Consider the following 17,157-nt stretch of genomic DNA (forward strand, 5'->3'; position numbering starts at 1 on the left):
GACCGTCTGTCTCACCGGCGGGAAACTGCTCTAGGTTCTTAGAGTCTCTAAGGCCAGGGCCCGTCCCTCAGATGGAGCAAGACCCTGACTCTCCAGGGAGTCAGGAGATTGCAGAGCAACGGGAGGCGTCACCTGACACGTGGCTCGTGTTTGCCGTATGGCGGCTTCCATCCTCGGTCCAATCCGTGGCCACTTGCCATGAGGGGGCCCTTCCTGGGCCTGCAGAATTCGGCCCCTCTGACTTCCAAACAGGTAACTTTCAGAAGGGCGTTGGGCTTAGAACACTTTTCCCCCAGAAAATAATTGATGTTTGGTTCTGAGCCGGCCCCCCAAAGCCCGTGTTAGCGCTGATAAGGTGAACCAGGGCTTTCGGGATCTCCGGGGGCCTGGCCTCCCTTGGGGCCAGGTTGCTGTGGGAACCTCACGGTGGACAGGCCCCCTCTCGCTCTGTGGGGGGACCCAGAGAGCCCCCCACTCCCAGTCAGAAGACTGGCTGTCAGTCGGCCGGCTGCCTGCAACTGCGGGCATCTGTGAAGCGTCGTGGCCCCTCTGCAGGGGACATCCTGCTCTCGGTCCCAGGGCATCCCAGACCGCACTGCATGGCTGTTCAAAATCTTCCTTCCTCCCCTCCCCCTTCCAGTGACACCTGTGGTGGGTCAGGCCCAGTCCAGCTGCAGAGGGTGCATGGCGCTGAGATGGACTTTCTCTCGTGTGTCCCCTGAATGAGACCCACGGTGGTGCAGAACCAAACCTGTGAGCGAGGTCATACCAGAGGCGACCACACTGTGTGCTAGGGGAGGCCCCAGTCAGGGCACCATAGCAGTGTCTGGAGGGCAGGGGTAGTTCTAGCCAGGTGGTCTAGGAAGGCTTCTTGGAGGAGGTGTCCTTTGCGTTCCACCTGAGTGACATACCAAGTGGGTGAGGCGAGGTGAGGCCCTGGCAGCTGAGCATTCGGGGGAGTCGGAACCACTTCCCCAAAGGCGCTGAGGTGGGAATGCCCCTGGCCTTGGGGTTCAAGAAGCTCCCCTGGTGAAGCACAGCGAGTGGGCAGCCAGCAGGGCCAGGTCAAGGAGGGCCTGGCGGGCCATTGCGAGACACTCTGACTTTATCCTCAGAACATCAGACTCTGGTTATTTCTATTTCCCTCCTTTAGAACAATAAACATCCTGCCATTCTCTCAGCGCCGGGTGTGAAAGGTGGTAGCAGGAGCAGCAAAGGTTGTTTTAACCCAGTTCAGGGGGAAGTGGGGGACAAAGGCAGAGGCTGCCGGTGGCCAGGAACCGGTCGGAGGTTTCTCAGAAAGGGCAAGGCTGAGGCCACATTCCCGGCTAATTAACATCGCAGCTCTGGGTCCTGGCCGCTCGGTCACGGCGGGAGGCTGGCAGCCGAGGTTCCTCTTTCTTTGGGTGTCTTCCAGAAGAGTAAAAACTAAACCGAAAAATCCTGGGAAGGCCACAGGCCCCTGTTTGTGTTTTGGCTCGGGGCGTGGGTCACCTTAACATCACGGCCTGCGCTTTCCTCCCGTGTCCCAGCGGGCCTTCAGGGCGCGGCCTCCGGTCGAGGGGTTCTCAGCCGCGTGGCCTCCAGCACAGCCCTCGAGGGCCTTCAGCTTTGGTTTCCTGACCTGCAGGGTGTGGGCAATCATTGCTCTGAAAGGTGGTTGGGGGTCACGGGTGAAGTGCTTGACCTGGAGCCAGGCATGGCCCCTGTTCAGTCAGTGACAGTCGCCATAATAAGCAGCGTTTGAAGAGCTTTCAAGTCTGCCCAAGGCTTTCCACGTTCTTTTGGTGCTTGGGCTTCGTGAGCACGGCGGCAGGTGGGCGGGGGGTCGGCACCGCCGTTGACTCATCGAGCCCGAGAGAGGAGTAGCGAGCAGCCAACCCCCCCGCCGCACAGCCAGGCAGTGCTAGAGCTGGGGCTGAAGCCCCCCCACCACTCTGTGGTTCTAAATGAGCCCTGTGCCCATGCAGCCAGGCCGCCTCTGTGGTCGGGGCTGCATTTCTGTCACAGTGGTCAGCTGGTGCTGTGCCCTCCAGACACATTTCTCTTTACCTCCATGTCATCACAGCTGGGGGACGGGGAGGTTCCTTGGTTGCTTGTTTTATGGGGAAGGAGGGACGGTTCCCAGAGGCTGGGTAACCTGCTTGAGACCAAGCGGCAGCCCGGATTGCTTCCCGATTCCCCTGACGCAGAGCTCACTCCTGGAAGGTGGCCTGAGGCGGCGGTCGGGGTGGGAGGGGACCCGGGCTCTGGGAGGCTGGGCAGGACAGAGGCCTCCCCTGGGGACTGGCCGGCCACCGGGTCGCCTTTGGCACTTTCAGTAGCTCCTTTCACCCGCTCTGTGCCCCGTGCCGAGATCCATGGAAGACGGGGCACGAATAAGCCTCCCCATTGAACAGATGGGAAAACTGAGCCCCGTGGAGGTGAAGGGGTTTGCCTAAGGTCCCGGCTTGATACGTTTGGTCCCTTGCTGTGTGTGTTGGGGCTGGGGTGGGGGAATTGCAGTCCAGTCTAAAAGAACAGTAAAGATTAGTTGCTGGTTTTCAATCTCCCTTTAAAAAAAAAAAGTAATTTGACTCTGGCTGGAGTGTCTCAGCTGGTTAGGCATCATCCTGCAAACTGAAAGGTCGCGGGTTCTATTCCCGGTCAGGGCACATGCCCAGGTCGCAGGTTCAGTCTCCGGTCAGGGCTCGTGCTGGAGGCAACCAATGGATGTTTGTCTCTCGCATTGATGTTTCTCTCCCTCGCTTTCTCCTTCCCTTCCCTTCTCTCTGGAATCAATGAAAAAATGGGTGTTCAAGTAAAAGCAACTGCGGTGAGAGTGTCAGGTTCTCATTTATATGGCAGCTTGGCCAGAGCCAAAGCGGTCTCCTCGGTTGGACAGACAAGAAGAGACAAGAAGCAGGACCTCTGCAGCCCCCCGGCCACACGGCCCGGGGGTCCCACAGGGCCCCTGCGTAGAACGGCTGAGCCTGGTGGAACGCTCTGCTGTCGCCGTCTGGAGAGTCACCAGTGCCTTCTGAACAGGGGGCCCCGAGTTTTCATTTGTCACTGGGTCCCACAAGTTACGTAGCTGACCCCACACAAGGGGCAGGGAAATGGCCTGTTAGGAACTTCATGGCAAAGCCCTTTCCGTGCCCGGCCACTAAACCTCCCCACAACCATAATTATAGACGATCGCGTAGATTCCCGGCTTTCAAAAGCGTTGACTGGCCAGTCACTGACCTCCCACTGTCCTAGTGATCTCTTGCTGTGCCATAAAGCACCCCAAAACTCAGTGGCTTCAAACAACACCAGCCATTCATTTTGCTCACAGGTCTGCAGTTGGGCCTGGGCTTGGGGGGTGGGGGGAGCTCTCCTCTGCCCACGCAGCACCAGCTGGCACCGGAGAGCACACTTCGCAGACGGGTGGCCAGCGGGTACCAGCCGTGGGGTTCTTTCCGTGAGCCCCCCCGTGGAGGGGCCTGGGCTTCCTCCCAGCCCGGTGGCCAGGTTCCTGGAGCAAATGACCCCGGGCAGGACGTGGAAACTGCCAGGCTCTTAAAACTGGGGCCCAGAAACAGGCCCATTCTTTGGCCGAATTCTAGTGGCCAGGTGGTCACAGAGCCCAGAGTCCTGGAGAGGGGAGGCAGACCCCAGCCCTCGGCAGGAGTGTGGGAGGTTTGTGAGCTCCTACTGTGTGTCAGGTGCTGTCCCAAACACTTCACAGGTTGCCCCATGTCATTCTCCCAGTCATGTGACCCTCAGTCTTCCCAGAGTAGCCTCAAGGCAATGACATCACCTGTCCCCCGCCACCTGGCTGGAATTCGAATGGAGTCTGTCTCTGGAGTGTGAGCTCTGGCCCGTGGGGCCGACCTGTGTGTGCACTGGGGCCTCTGAGCCGTCAGAATGTGCCAGGGCCAGAGCTCTGGCCTACATCTGTCTGGTTTGGGGACATCTGAGGCTTTCGAAATGATCAGTTCCGACGCCCTAGTCTCCCAGGTGGGGAAACTGAGGCTCTGAGAGGTCTCACTGGGCCTCCCCTGAGGAGAGGGGCGGGGTTCGGCACCTTCCAGAGCAGGACGCCCCACCCACCCCAGGGCTGCACGGAGCCGGCCAGGAAGCCAGGAAGCGGCAGAGAGCTGTGGGCAGATTATGCAAGACGAGGCCGTTGCAGGGACGCTGTTTTTCGCTGCGTTCCACTTCACTCAGGAAATACCCACAGCCTGGGCAGGTGTTGAGGGAGGCCACCGGGGTGGGCCAGGGTCCTCTGGGCCACATGTATTCATTGAAAGTTCCCTGAGGATGACAACTCTGTGCCCCTTTGAGCTGGGCTCTAGGGAGAGAGATGGAGAAGCCTCCCTCTCTGCTGCCCAGGAAGTCACACGTTAGGTAGAGCGGCAGCAGGACCTCTTAATTATTGAGGCTTTTTGTGCTATCTCATTTCCTAGGAAGTGGTTGCTTATTATTATTATCTCTGGTGCCAGCGGGGAGACGGAGGAGGTGACTTAACACAGACTAGTTAAGTCACCTGCCCAAAGTCACACAGCGGCTAAGAAGGGCAGCCAGGATTCAAACCTACGCCATCTGGCTGGAGCCTGAGTTCACAACCCTTCGGCCACGCCGTTCCAGTGCGTCTCAGGTTGGAGCCCCCGCTGTGCTGCGGCCCTAGCCCTGAGTCTCCGGCCCTGCAGAACGTGGCAGGGACCCACAGGGCTCGGTTCCCGTGCAGGGAATGCGTCCTGCCTTCTGTCTGCCTTTTCTGCCCAAGCCCAGCTCTGACCAGGCCACCTCCTTACACAGCTGTCGGCAATCCCCCAGGACCTGCCCATCCAGCCCTCCCAGGCATGTCCTGCTACCTCCCATGTCTCCCCGCTCCCGCACCCGAACCCCTGATGAAACCCAGCCGCATCCCCCCGGCCATTAAATCCGGGGGCACGTCCCCACCTTGCAATCTCTGCCCAGTGCCCTGACCCCCAGGCCTCTGTCCTCAACTTTCCCTTCCTCCTCCGGAAAGCCTTCCAGGACCTCGTGGGACCGGGACCTTTGTGCCCTCTGAGTTCCCACCGCCCTGACGGTGGTTGGAGGCTTCGTTCCGAAGGCCTCACAAAACCCACCTCTGCCCTGGCTGGCGTAGCTCAGTGGATTGAGCATGGGCTGTGAACCAAAGTGTCGCAGGTTCGATTCCCAGTCAGGGCACATGCCTGGGTTGCAGGCCACAGCCCCCAGCAACCGCACATTGATATTTCTCCCTCCCCTTCTTTCTCCCTCCCTTCCCTCTCTAAAAATAAATAAATAAAATATTTAAAAACAAAACAAAAACCCCACCTCTGTGTGAAAGACAACTTTGCTTGTGTGTTCAGCCATTCAAGCAACAGCTCTGCATAGAACAGCCACTGCGAGCCAGGGACTGTGCTGGGGAACAGGGTGGGGGTGTTTGGGGCGGCACACACGCCACTGCTCTCGGGGAGTCCAAGCCCCACTGGGGAGACGGGCTGACTCGGGGCACCGTGCCATACATGTAGCCCAGGTGATGGGCCTGCACCTCCTCCTCTGCCCCGCGGACTGGATAAGAGTCTCTACCCCGAAGCGAGGGTGAAAGGGTTGAATTCATTCATTCGTTCGTCAGATAAATACGTATCGATTTCAAACTGTGTTGCTGGGTGCGGAGGACACAGCCCTCCTGCAGAGGGACCGTGAGCGGTACGGGAGCTGCCCCAGCCGGGGGTGACTGCAGGGGTCTGCGGGGCCCCCAGAGGGGGTCAGGTGTGCAGCCAGGGGCCTGGGAATTCGGCACAGATCACGCAGGTCTGGGAAGATGGAGCAATTCGGGGCCTGCAGGGGGAAGTGGGGGTTGCGCCATCCCGGCACTGGCGTCTCTGCGTCTCTAGATCTCTCGGGAGGGTGATGGCGGCAGTTTCGAGGTGGAAATCGTTCTGTGGGAGCCAGGGGGAGACTGGATGGGCCGGGCTGGGTGGTCGGGGGTGGCTGGCGGGAAGTGGCCACAGCTTCAGGGGAGCTGGGGAACTGCAGGGGAATTGGGGACTGAGGGGGGTTTCCTCTGAGTGTGCCTGAGGCTGAGCACTTGGGGAACTTCACAGGGAAACCTTTCCCTCTTCCTGGGGGGATGCCGCGCTCCACTGGGGGTGGGGAGGGCAGGCTGCATGGCTGCATTTACTGAGCACCTACTATGTGCCAGGCCCTGCGGACTCCCGTACTCTGATCCTCACGACATCCCTGCAAAGGGGACGTGTTTCTCCCCATCCTAAAGATGAGGAAATAAAGGCTCAGGGAGATGAAGTGATTTGTTCAAGGTCAAGGTCACAGGCTGGTGAATATCCTGACCTAGGACTTGAACCCAGGTCTGGGTCGGTGGTGGCAAAGTCGATGCCTTCTTGGTGCTTGAAATCCCAGCATTCATTCTTAGAAGGTAAAGGTCCCTGGGATCCTTGTTTGGGCGTGTGGTTGGGGCAGGGTCTCAATGACCTGTGGGGCAAAGGGGCAGGAGAGTTCGGCCTGGCACACAGTAGGTGCTTAATAAGTGCTTGTGGGATCTGCAGGACCGGCAGGACAGGCCTGGGCGGTGGGGAGCTCTGGTTCCTGGTTCCCTGGGCATGAGGTCCTAGTAGAAGAACGTCACCAGGGAGATGAACGAGAGCCGAGCAAGTCCCTGTCACGCACTTGGAGAAGGCCCTGGGCACCTCAGCAGGGTCCTGCTGTCCCTCCTACGAGTTCTCTGCCTCCCATGCCCTGCAAGGGTTGTGCCCACGCTGAGTCAGCCCGGCCTGCCCTGCCCGGCTCTGGCCGGAAGACGTGTACTGGTAAACATCTGAATGAGCGAAGATTAGGAAACCATGTGGGGAAAGATTACTAACGTTTTCCTCCTTTTGAATTGGGGAAAGACCAACCTGCTGGAGACGTGAGGTCAGTGACTGCGGCTCCGTGGCCTCCGTGATGGTGACAGGCAGCCGGCTCTCGTGGGCTGCGTGTCCCAGAGGGAAGGCTGGCGCTGGGTGCCCTGTCAGGGAAACTGGCTGAGAGCCACCCCGTGTCCAGCCCGGCAGGGAACTGCCCCCAGCCCCTGGCGCTGCCCTCTCATCCCTGGCTGCCCCCTGGCTGCTGCCCTGCTGAGCCGGGGTCAAGATTTGGCTGAGGAGAGAAATTCGGCTGATGAATAATTCCTGTCGCTGTAGGCCATCTGGGCTGGCGGGGTGCACGGGGTGGGGGGTCTGAGGAATGAGAGGTATGTGACGCCCAGGCCTCATAGCCCCCTGCAGCCCCTCCCTCTCTGACTACAGATGGGGAAACTGAGGCTCAGAGAGGGGAGAGCTGGGCCCGAGATTACACGGAGAATCGGTGGCTATCTGGACTAGAACCTGGTGCTGGTGCTTTAGAAACTCAAACGAAAATCAAAACCCTTTGTAAATAGAGAGCTAACCGTGCCCTTGAAGAAGAAAACCAATAGAAACCAGAAGTACAGGGAGAATAATAAAAATGATGCACGATCTCACCCCCCATTCTAACCACTCAGACATTTGGGTTTCTTGCTTTACTTTTAAATAATACTGAAAAATTGTCCTCCCCGATTAACAGAATAAAATCTCTTCACTTATGGGTATAATTAAAATAATTTCCATCCCACAATTACAAACTGTTGGAAATCCGTGGCCTGGGCTGTCAGCGTGAACGCTGCCCCTCCCCCCGAGCCCCCGTCATGCCCCGCCCCCACTGAGGGGAGCTTCTAGAGGACCCCTGCTTTTAGTTCTGGTTCTTTTACTTGACTTACGAGCCCAGGTTCTTCTTAACGCCTGTGCCCCATTAGGGAGTCCCTTGGCCTACTTTGCATGTTAATTTATGCACCTTATTCCACAGAGTCTGAATCACTGATCCAGGCGGTGGGACTGAAGGGTTCTGGGAATGGGGCTTGGGAGGGAGCCAACTGAATGAGGAGAAGGTCCTCCCCAGCATCACCCCCCCCCCCCCCCGCCGCAGCTGGAAGCTGTAACCCTGGGTTCGTGTTACAAAGTGGGTTTCCATCCTTGTTCGCCATTGTCATTGTGTGCTTGCCGCGTGCCAGGTACTTTTCCTGTGTCATCACATTTACTCTTCATGACAACCTTGGGAGGCAGGCAGAGTCGGTATTGCCATTCCACGGATCAAGAGACAGAGGCTCAGAGAGGTCTAGTGACTTACCTGAGGTCACACAGCTAAAGATCAGCAGAGCTGGGATCCGGACTCAAACAATCGGAGAAAACTAAGTTATTTCTCCATCTAAGATTCCATTTGAGCAAAGGGTTTTATGCCCCCCCCCAAAAAAAAAATCTGTGGCTCAGTGGGTCGGGTGTCTTCCCACAAGGTGAAAGTTCGCCGCATCGATCCCTGGTCAGGGCAGATGCCTGGGTTAGGGGTTTGGTCCTGGGTTGGGGAGTGTGTGAGAGGCAACCAAATGATGCTTCTTTCTCACACTGCTGTTTCTCTCCTCTCTCTAAAAATGAATAAATCAAATCTTAAAAAAAATCTTTGAGACTCTCTGGTTCAGTTCATTCCAGTGCCTTTTCTCCAATGCCAGTCCTCCCGAAGAGAGGGCAAGGGATCCCTGGGGGCTGGAGAGATCCTGGAGGACTTCAAGAAGGAGGTGGGCTGGAGTGAAGCCGGGAAAGATGGCTCAGTGTCTGGAGCAGGAGAACATCTCCTTTCAAGCTTGTTTACGTCCAAACTGCCTGAGGGTCCAGGTGGTCCTTTGGAGGGAGCTTTTGTGGAAGCTGAGGTGAGGGCAGGTTCAGGGAAGCTGTTTTCCCCACGAAAAGGCAGAAAAGATATGACAAGCATGACTTGGCCGCCTTGTCTGAAGAGCTGGGACCACCCACTCCAAGTAGGTAGGGGCTGAGCTACCTACCGGTGATGGGTGGGATGGGCCTGGTGACCCCGCCTCCTCGGAAGGCCCAGCCCGGGAGACTGGAGCCAGCCCTGGAAGCTGTCTAGTGAGCCGTGCCACTTAGCACGCAGCCCTGGCGTCTGGCAAATCCTTCATGACACAGACTTTCCAGATGTTCATGGGGTTGGCCGTAGAGAGCTTTGTTCTGTATTCTGTGCCCACGCTCTGCTGGCCGTGTGGGCCTGGACGGGCTGCTTAAAGTCATCTGTTAAAATGGACTCTGGGCCCTGCCTTTCGGCTCGCCTGGGGTTATGGCAAATACGGAGAGGGAGCCCAGGTGTGGAAGTGGTGGGCTCGGGAGGGGCACTGCCTGCCACCTTTGGCCCCGGCCACACCGGAATGCCCAGGGAAGAATCCGAAGGATGGGAAGCAGAGAAGCAGCAGCTCTGGAGGAAGGAAGGGTGTCCCGCGTGCACGGGGGAAGTCTGCGGCGATGCCGCTCCAGTGCACTCTCCATTAACAGCACGGCTGGGACTGGAGGAACTTAAACATGTTCTAAAATGAGTGCAGAAGAATCAAGCACCCGGCAGGATTAGAATAAGTTTAGAGGAGGTGAGCAAGGGAGGGTCACTTTACCAGACGCTTTGCACTCTGCCAAGCTCCACTCATCAAAACCCTGAAGAAACCTGGTTGGCGTAGCTCAGTGGATTGAGCGCGGGCTGCAAACCAAAGCATCGCAGGTTCGATTCCCAGTCAGGGTACATGCCTGGGTTGCAGGCCATGGCCCCCAGCAACCGCACATTGATGTTTCTCTGTCTCTCTCTTTCTCCCTCCCTTCCCTCTCTAAAAATAAATAAAATCTTTAAAAAACCCCCAAAACCCCCTGAAGAACTAGCCTCAGGACAAGAAGAAGACCAGCAGAAGGAGTGGATCGATTGGCGACAGACCCACCTTATTCTGACCGGCGGTGGAAGGGTGGCCGGTTTGGCCGATGGCGTAGGAAAGGCTGTCTCACTGGAGAAAAATGCAGCTGGTGGGGGTTTTTTTTTCTAGGTCGTCCACACCACACATAGCCCGGTGGCATTAAAGACCTAGACGTGAGATGTAAAATCATAAAGCTAATAAAAGAAAATAAAAAATACCTTTATATGTTACAGGTGGGAAAGGAGATTTTGACTGAGGACCAAGTGATAAAAAAAATGGATGGGTTCGATTACATTAAAATTAAGGAGTTTTTTTTTTTTTTTAATACAAAGAATACCATAAATAAGGACACCAGACAGATGACACCATGGGGCAAGTATTTGCGATATCTAAAAATGACAAGGGATTAATATCTAGAATCTACGAGGAATTCTTGCAGAGCTACAAGAAAACGACAGGATGTGAAGAGGCAGCCTGCAGAAGGGGAAACCCAAATGACTAACGCGCCGCGCAGAGGTGCTCAGGCCCACGAATATTTAGAGAAATGCAAATGAGACTCAGTGAGTTCCACTTCACACCCATCTCCTGGCCTTGCTGGCCGAAATCAGAATGTGGGCTCATGATGCGCTTGGGGGAGGGGGGAGTGAAAAGAAAGGGGACCCCTCTGACCCTGCCGGCGGGAGGGTGCGTGGCTGGCCTGGCCATTCCGGGGAAACTTCTGGTGCTGTCAGTGAGATGTGCACCCAGATACTCCAAGATCCAGCAGCCCCATGCAGAGAAACGGAGACACCCGCAGACAGCAGCACCAGGTGCTCTGCAAGGACGCAGGGCCCGAGCTCACGGTGGGGCAGTGGTGCGGGCAGGTGGGGCAGTGGTGGGGGCAGCGCTGGGGCAAAAAGGAAACGCAGCACACTCGGAGGGTTGTGATTCACTGAACCCGCTCTGTCAGGTCCAAACAACTGCGAGTGAGAGATTAGCAAAAAGAAAAAAAAACAAAAAAAAAATGTTCCATTCCCACCAGCTAGCTACCAAATTATAAAACACCCAAGGCTGACGGACAGGGGAGGGAGGGGGTTGGAGGAGAGGCTAGATGAGGGGAGTCCAGGCCAGTGGCCCAGCCCCAGCGGGTAATGCGGTGGAGACCTTGGGGGAAGGTGGGGAAACTGGGGCCCAAGGGGAGGCAGGTCTGGGGAGAGTCAGGTGGAAGGCAGTCATTGCTTGTTTTCCAGTCTCTAACTAGGTGGGGACCAGCCCATTCTCAGCTCTGCCAGGGCCTGAAGGAGAGGAGGTGAGGCAGGGTGGGGAGGGGTGTTTGGAGAGTGGGGTGGGTGATGGGTGGCAGTTGGAGGGGGTGGAGTTAGCAGGGGTGAGAGGCGGGGAGTGAGGGGAGGGGGTGGAGGGCTTAGGGATGAGGGTTGAAAGTTGGAGGAGGGGGCGCTCGCCCTTCAAATGGGGGGAATGCTGGCAGGGCCGCGTGAGGCTGCGGGAGGCAGGAGAATTGAAAGAACAAAGGGCTATAAAAGGAAACCCGCTGATGTGGGCGCAGGGGCTCCCACGGGCTGCTGGCGGGAGTGGAAGTGCGTACAGCCCCTTAGGAGAGGAACCTGGCAGGACCCAGTGAAAATGAAAATGCACAACCCCCACTGCCTGGCAGGTCTACTTTCTAGGTTTACAACCTAGACAGGCTCTCCGTCCTGTGCTTCGGGAGACGGGGGCCAGAACGCGTTGCAGAATGCGGACCGGCACAGCTGTGCCGGCACCTGAGCTCCCACCGCAGGGCAGCAGGAGCACGGCCTGGGGAGGGAGGGGGGGTAGGCAGCACCCCCAGCAGGTAGAAGGAAGAAGCCAGGGCTGAACTCATCAACGTGGAAAGTTCTCAGAAACACAGCGGAGGGGTGGGGGAGATATAAAGGAGCAGATGAGCGCACCTGGTATTCTGCCGTTTGTATAAACGCACGACTACTTATGTAAGATCATACTCCTCGGTGTTCGTTTACGTGTGAAGACGGAAGCAGATGGACCGGGGACAAGCACGGCGGACTCGGTGACAGTCGCCTTTGGGGAGGAAGGTCTAGAGTTGGGGCCGGGAGTCAAGAAGAAACTTCAGTGTTCACTAGAAAGGAAGGAATTTGAAGCCAAAAAAAGAATAATAATTCAACAAATATTTGCTGAGAGTCTATTAAAAAAAAATCTAATGAAGTCGGTGCTGATTTCTCGGTGCTGGGGCCCCGGCAGAGAACAAAAGAGACAAGGTCCCTTTAAATGATGACAAGTGGCATGAAGAGGGGTAAAGCAGCGGTTTCGGTTAGGAGGGTCCGCGGAGGTGACCCCCGAGGAGGTGACTTTGGGGTTGTGCAGGTGTCTGGAGGAAAGGTGACCCAGGCAGACGGACCTGTAAGAGCCAAGGCCTGTCATGCTCTGCGTGTCCGGGACCAGCCAGAAGGGCAGAGGGGCCCAGCGTTACGACAGGAGGCCACAGAGGAGGGAGGGCCACTCACTCCTTTGTTAACGTCAGTCAGTGCCGGGTGCTGGGAATATGGGCGTTTCCTATACTAAGATTTGCATTTTTTTGCTTTTAAAGATTTCCTTCCTTTATTTTTAGAGAGAGGGGAAAGCAGGAAAAAGAAAGGGAGAGAAAGACCCATGTGTGAGAGACTCATCCACCAGTTGCCTCTTGAAAGCACCCCTAACCGAGGACCAGGCACGCAACCCAGGCATGTGCCCCGACTGGGAGTCGAACCGGTGGTGTTCGCTTTGCAGGATGACCCACTGAGCCATACTGGTCAGGGCTGACTTTTTTAAATTAAAAAATAAAACCTCCACAAAGCAGATGTAAGGTTAAAAAGACAGATAGATGGGTATAAAATCCAGCCACAGCCCTGGCTGGCGTAGCTCAGTGGATTGAGCGTGGGCTGCGAACCAAAGTGTTGCAGGTTTGATTCCCAGTCAGGGCACATGCCTGGGTTGCAGGCCATGGCCCCCAGCAACCGCACATTGATGTTTCTCTCTCTCTCTCTTTCTCCCTCCCTTCCCCTCTCTAAAAATAAATACATAAAATCTTTAAAAAAAATCCAGCCATGTGGGCTGCAGCAGGAAGAAGGGAGAGCTGCCGGTCAGGCAAGGCAGGGATGGGACCGGGCGGCCATCCCCACAGGACGGGCACACCCCTGGGCACCGCTGAAGACAGCTGTTTAGAACCCAGCCCGGCCTGTCCGGCCCTGTCTCCTCGAGTCTCATGAAAGCCACCGAACCCCTGAACACGAGGACAGGAGGGACACTCGGCCTTAGTGCAGAGACGGCAGGGGCCAGGCACACGTGCGTGGCGGACCCTTCCCCCACTCAGGGCACACCGGGCTGCGTGCTCACGCATCTCGTCTTGCAGAGCCCACGGGCGGGCTCCGAATCTCCGTCAGCACGGGGCCCGAGGCAGCCGTCCACAGGTGGGGTTGGCGTTTAGGACGAAATCAGCCTGTATGGCCTGACCTAACGCAGCCCCTTCGTGTCAGAGGTGAGGACGCCGGCCCGAGGTCACACAGGCTGGAATGGGGACTCCCCTGAGGCTTAGTGGCCCATGTGCCGGGCTTAGAAACTGGGGGGTCTTCTCCAGAAGGTATGGGCCTGATTGGGGGTGGTTCCTTGGAAGAGGCAACACAGAACAGGGAGATTTTGGGGGACTAGGGGGACAAGGAGGCTTGGAGGTGCTCTTGGCTCCCTCCCCCAAGTTGCCTGGGGTCTTCTTTGAGGGTGGGGAGGGGGAAGCTACACTCCCCCCCCCTTTGGAAGGAAATCCAGACGGAGCCAGTGAATCTTTCTCAGTCCAGCGCCCCCAGCCCCAGCTTGGTGTGGTCAGCTCAGCCCAAGACGTGGCCCTGGGGAAGAAGGTGGGAGGGCAGGAGGGAGGGACAGGGGGAGGCAGTTAGTTGCAGGGCTGTGTCTAACCCCCAGTGTTCCTTCCTGTTCGTGATTTTAGGACATGAATCATCGAGGGGCTGGGGCAGAGCACAGAGACAAGCAGGACAGGGGGTGAGGGAGAAGGCTGCTTGCCCCCACTGTGCGCCAAGAGGGGAAGGGGCGGGGGTCCTGCTGGCCTGCAGGGCAGGATGCCCCTGGGCCTCCGGAGACCAGGCTGGAAGGAGCTGGCTTTGTGGCTGATTGTGAGACCGCACCCCTGCCGTGTAAACTGCCGATGCCAGCACACCACACGGCCACAGCTCTGCCTCCACAACCGCCCTCAGCCACAGCACCTACTGCAGCCAAATCCTCCCTGCAAGGTTTCCCAGAAGGCGTCTGTCTGTCAGTCAGCCGCGGCTCACGACAGAGCCGGAACCTCAGGCGTGGGAGGGGGCCAGGAAACTGCACGTGTCGGAAGCCTTTTAGATGACCCTGACGCTGGCCGAAGCTGGAGAGCCATCCGCTGTCGAGTCCGCTGGAACGCCTGGAGCTCGTAGGTGTTCATAGATATTGGTGGACACATTGGCTACTCTTATGCACGACGCCTGCTGCTGCTGCTGAGCCCCCGCCTGCACCTGTTTGCAAAGCACAGTCATCAGCTGCATGTGTGTGGGAGATGGTGGGGGGCTCCCGGAGGGCCAGGGGCTACACCGGGAAGTGAGGAAAGGTATAGGGGAGTCCAGGCCAAAGTTACAGGTACTGTGCGTGCATCCCCCCGAGTTGGGGACCGGGGGGCCATGGTCCTGCCTGCTAGGAGCCTGCTCGTTATCCATGACCGGGGAGCAAGTGGGCGTTTCCTGCCCTGTGGGGCTGGGATGGAACACATGCACGGTCTGAGAGAGGAGGTGGAGTGCGTGGGGCCTGGCCTTGACCCTGACGTCCACTCATACACTCACTCACTCACCCGTTTGTTCATTCATTCATTCATTCATTCACACTCACTCATTCACTCATCCCCCCTGTACTACCTCCCGCACACACCAGAGCTGCACCGAGTCCTCATGCACTGCAACTTGGTTGGGCCCTCCCTGCGTATCACCCGTCACCAGGGAAACGGGGGGCCGTGACTGAGTCCCGCTGCCTCGAGGACCGCGTGGTCCAGCAGCGTGCGAGGCAGCTGGTCCGCGGCTTTGCGAGCAGCCAGACTCGGTGTGAGTCGCTATGCCTGCTCCCAGCCGTGTAAGCTCACCATAAAGCTGGACCCTGCTCTCGCCCAGCACAGCTCCTGCAAGTCTCCTGACTGCTCGTCCCCTAATTGCTAAGACGGGAGGGGGACGTGTGAGCGGCTAACCAGACGGAGGTCAGCGCTGGGCTGATCGTCTGTTGGAGTCCCAGCCCGCAGCGGAGAGAATGTGGCTTCGATCTGAAGGAGGCGATCACCAAGAAAACAGGAGGGAAAGACATCCCAGGCGCAGGAACCCCGGGGAACGAGGAACTGAGGCGGGAACTTGGGGTTCCGTAGGGCGGTGAGAGGGAGGGGTGGAGGGAGACCTGCCCAGCAGGCCTTCGCTGTTGCACTGAAGAGGCTGAGCTCCGTCCTGAAGGCCGCGGTGAGCCACGTGCTGGGGCGTGCTTTCTCCACATCCCTCGGCAAAATTTGGGGCTGGGTAGTTTGTTTGGGGAGCGGTCCTGTGCATTGCAGGATCTTTAGCCGCATCCCTCATCTCTACGCACCAGATGCCCGTAGCATCTGTCCTTGCCCCCAAAACGCCTGAGGACATCTCCAAATGTCCCTTGGGACAGGGGGCAAACTCTTCCCTCAGTTGGGAACTGTGGGACATCATGACCACCTGATGCCTTTGAGAGCTGGCCCTGGCCACGGCAGGAAGCTCAGGTTAGAATGACGGAGCCTGAAGGCCGGAGGACCCGTTGGGAGGCCACCGGAGCATTGCAAGTGAGAAATGGCCAAGGTCAAAGCCAGGACTGGGCTGTGAGGCAGGCGGGGAGGGGCAGCGTGTCACAGGGACTCCCTGTGCCATCGCTGAGTTTCACCAGATTCCTTAAGGATAGGTATAACACCGTGGGTGCCAAGGTCAAACCCCATCTCTCTCTCTTTTTAAGGTTTTATGTATTTAATTGTAGAGAGAGGGGAAGGGAAAGAGAATAAAAGGGAAAGAAACATCAATGTGTGGTTGCCTGTTGTGTGCCCCCCACTGGGGCCACGGCCTGCAACCCAGGCATGTGCCCTGACTGGGAATCGAGCCGGTGACCTTGTGGTTCTCAGGCCCACACTCAATCCACTGGGCTATACCAGCCAGGGCTCGAACCCCATCTTGAAGGGAGAGTCCTGGGCCACCTATGTAGGTCACGCTAAGAAACTCAGCGTCAGATGGTTCACGCAGAATTTGTCATCCTCACCCCACCCCGAGCCTGAACAAGATGTCGGGTTTGGAAAACCCAAGGGAAGGATTTTGGGGAAGGAGTTGCCATCATGCTGAGCGCCGTCTTGGGAAAGGAGGTGGGATGCTTCCCTTTCCCGGGGCCAAGCCAGAGGAGCTCCCAGGGACCACTCCGGAACTTGATAATCACGGGAGTTTAGGGACCACGAGACTGATGGGCGGTTCTCGTGCATCGCTGAGTGCCTAGCACCCCAGGGCTGGCACACAGCAGGCGCCCCATAAAGGTCTGTGACAAGCGTTAGAGCCTCTGGCTAGCAGGGTCTGAGGACCAGAGCTGGGCGGGGCGGGGCACACAGGGAGTGAGCCGAGCTGCCACAGTGGGGACCAGCCAGTGGGACCCGCTGGGTCTGAGGTGTGGACGGGACATCTGTGGAGGGCCATCTGCCCCTGCTTCCGCCAGGTGACACCCCACTCCTGGCCTTTGGCCCTCTCCTATGAATCAGGGAGTCCTCCCGACTCCACCCAGGTGAGACTTGTAAGGGCCAGGAGAAGTCGTCCTGTGAGCTTCCAGGGCTGGTGCTGAGACGTTAGGGCTGTGGGCTGTGCTGACCACACCCTCAGCGAGGCCCGTCTCGCATGGCTGTGTGGGAACCAGGTGATTTCCAAGCCTCCTGGTCAGGAGCTGGGATTTTCCATCTGCCAAGCGTCACTTCCCAGTTTCTCACCCAGCGCCTAGAAGCACCGTCACTGCCGTCCCCATCACAGGAGCTGGTGGCCCAGAGCAGGCGTCCCTGCCCCTCAGGGGTGAGGGAACAAGGAAACAGGGTCACCTCCTGCCACTCTGCCCATCCCTCACAGCACGCAGGAAATGTCCTGTGTGCTGGGGACAGGGACTCTCAGGGCTTGGGGGGGGGACTATGTTCTGGTCACACAGGGCTGGCTTTGGCATCAGAAATGGCGCTTGAGCTCTGGCTGGTGTGGCTCAGTGGCTGGAGTGCTGGCCTGCAAACCAAAGGGTCTCCAGTTCGATTCCCAGTCAGGGCACGTGCCTGGGTTGTAGGCCAGGTCCCCAGTAGGGGGCGTGCGAGA

This window comes from Phyllostomus hastatus, unplaced genomic scaffold (assembly GCF_019186645.2).
Source record: "Phyllostomus hastatus isolate PE091 unplaced genomic scaffold, TTU_PhHast_1.1 phas_scaffold_182, whole genome shotgun sequence".
Lineage (NCBI taxonomy): Eukaryota > Metazoa > Chordata > Mammalia > Chiroptera > Phyllostomidae > Phyllostomus > Phyllostomus hastatus.